Genomic DNA, 2,653 nt, shown 5'->3' with positions numbered 1-2,653 from the left:
GTTTCAAATATCATGAGGTATTAATTGGCATCTTCTTAAAGTTGTTGATAAATCATATATAAAACATACAAGAGGTTCCTAGTTTGAATCATCTGACTTTTTTTTGTCCAAACCTAGTCCGACCACCAAATTGGGTCTCTGGTTCGACCGTCCTACCAGCCCAAAGTCTAAACCAGCCAACCCATTCACAAAATGGGCCAAATTCATCAAACTGGACTAGGCCCGAATCCTGGCCCGACCGCTACACCGTACACCTTCCAAATCTACCTAATCTAATAGAGTAAAATAATTTTAGACACATGTCAGTTTGTGATTAATCATCACAATTGTTTTCCCTACAAAACTAATATATGTTATAGATCAATAATTATTTACTTTCATTTTACACTTCATTTATATTATATCTACAATATGATTAAATTATTCACTTTCCTCTAAACTCTATTTATATTATATCTATACAATTTTATAAAAATAAATATTTACATATTATACTACTATACGTAAGTAGAATATATTTCACAACATACTTAGTGAGATCCAAAAATCAACAACAAACCATTTTGTTAAATATTGAAAAAAATATAATTTTAAATGTTATCATTAATAGGGTAAGTTAAAATACAAAGAGAGACAAAATAAAAGTGCGAGAAAGATTTGTGATCACGCGAAAACTTCTTAAAAAATTTTTAAAAAAATCATAAATCAAAATATAAATAAAAAAAGAAAAAAATTTAAAAACTAAAATGTTTCCGCCATCATTCTCGTTAAAAAAATGACGAAAAAAAAAAAATGATGAAAAGACACAATGCCGAGATCAAAGACACAATGGCGAAAATGAACAAAAGACACAATTATAACTAAAAAAAGACACAATAGATCGCAAAATATAACATAATCCTGAACAAAATATAGCACAATTTTGAATAATATAACACAATATAAAGAAAAAATGACACAATCAATGAGAAAAACAAACCAAAATAAAATGATAAACAAAAAGACAAAATGACTTTTTTCTCTCAATATTGTGTGTTTTTTTAGGACGGGAAAGACAGTGAAAGCATTTTTTTAATTTTTTCTTTTTTTTAGTTAAATTTTGAATAATTTTTTTTATTATTATTTTTTCAAATTTTTAGGGATTTTTTTGTATGGCTCTACAAATCCTTCCCATTCTTCTCATTTTGTTCTCATTTATAGAATAACTTGACCCATCATTAATATATTATACTATTTATATTTATATTGTTGAAAATTATAAATAAAAAAACTCTAATTCCTTTCAATTTACGAATTAATTTTTTTAATCGTTAAATTATAAATATATGTTTAAGTTGATCCATTTTTTAAAAATGGATCCATTTATCTATTGTTTTTTTGTACAATGTCATATAATTTTATAAATTATAAATATATGATTAAATCTATTTATTTATTTTTTGGTTAATTTGGTAAATTATACATATATGTGTTAAATTATAAGAATAGTATATACCAATCATTTTCAAATATAGTAAAGTTTATCATATTTAGTTTCTTGGTTTTTTTTATCAAGGATTGCTTCGGGTTTTTTGTGAAAATTAAATTCGATTGTTACGGGTTAAAAGTTGGTAAATAGATTATTTGGTACAAATTAACTATATTTGGCTCAAATTTGTTACGATTAAAAAAGAGGTAATATGAATATTTTTAAAAATTTGAGAATACAAATAGATTTATCGTCAAACTTGTTACGAGTTCAAAGTTTTGACTTGAGGGGCAATTTTCATATAATAGTAACCAAGTTTCAAAATTGTTTCAATTAGGTCACTCAACTTTAAAAAGTGTTCAATTAAGTCACTCAACTTTCATATTTTATTAAATTAAAGGTTTTAACATGTTTTTTTTAACATTTTTCTTTTTTATTTCAAGTAAGAAATCTTTTTCTCTGTTTTTTGATGCTTACATTGAGTGGCGACGTGAATTTTTATTTTTTATTTTTGAATTTTAATATAATTAATCTTTTTATAAATTTTTAAATATAACTACATATATTGCAAATTCCGACCCCCACGTCTTATTTTCCATTTCTTTCTTGACGCACAAAAAAGGCGGTGAGACTCGATTTGAAGATTTAGTGACTCGATTTGACAAAAATATGTATGAGTGCACCTAATTGAAACATTTATGAAAGTTGGTTACTATTTTATGAGATATTCCCAAAATGTAAAACAAATGAAAGTTGGAATTTTAAATGTGATTGAGTTTCGAATTTATTTTTAAAGACATTTTTGAAATAGTCAAAAGATTTTGGATTTTGCACATTGAGTATTATTCTGGACAATTAAAATTTAAGAAAAAATGGAAAACACTTCTGACATGCCACCTCTAGGTCAGCATTGACTTTTACTTGAATAGTGATCAAAATGTTGTAGGTGAAGCATGCCGTATATAATTGCACAAGTGAAGCAAAACATTAACAAAATTGAACGGGTTAATATGCTATTTTTTTGTCAATTGGCAAAGTCGAGAAGTCCCTCAAACTTATTAAAATCTTTTCATTGTGTAGCTTAAAACTATTATTATATGAGAAGTATTCTCCGAAATTGGTTCATAACCAAATTCTTTCAATTATACGTATAGGATACCAAGAATAAATTTTCAATAGATGGAG

The sequence above is a fragment of the Bidens hawaiensis genome, unplaced genomic scaffold (assembly GCF_021521415.1).
Source record: "Bidens hawaiensis isolate Kalapana, Puna unplaced genomic scaffold, B.hawaiensis_p1.1 tig00072560_1, whole genome shotgun sequence".
In the NCBI taxonomy this organism is placed as follows: Eukaryota; Viridiplantae; Streptophyta; class Magnoliopsida; order Asterales; family Asteraceae; genus Bidens; species Bidens hawaiensis.
Note: the sequence above shows the minus strand (reverse complement) of the source record.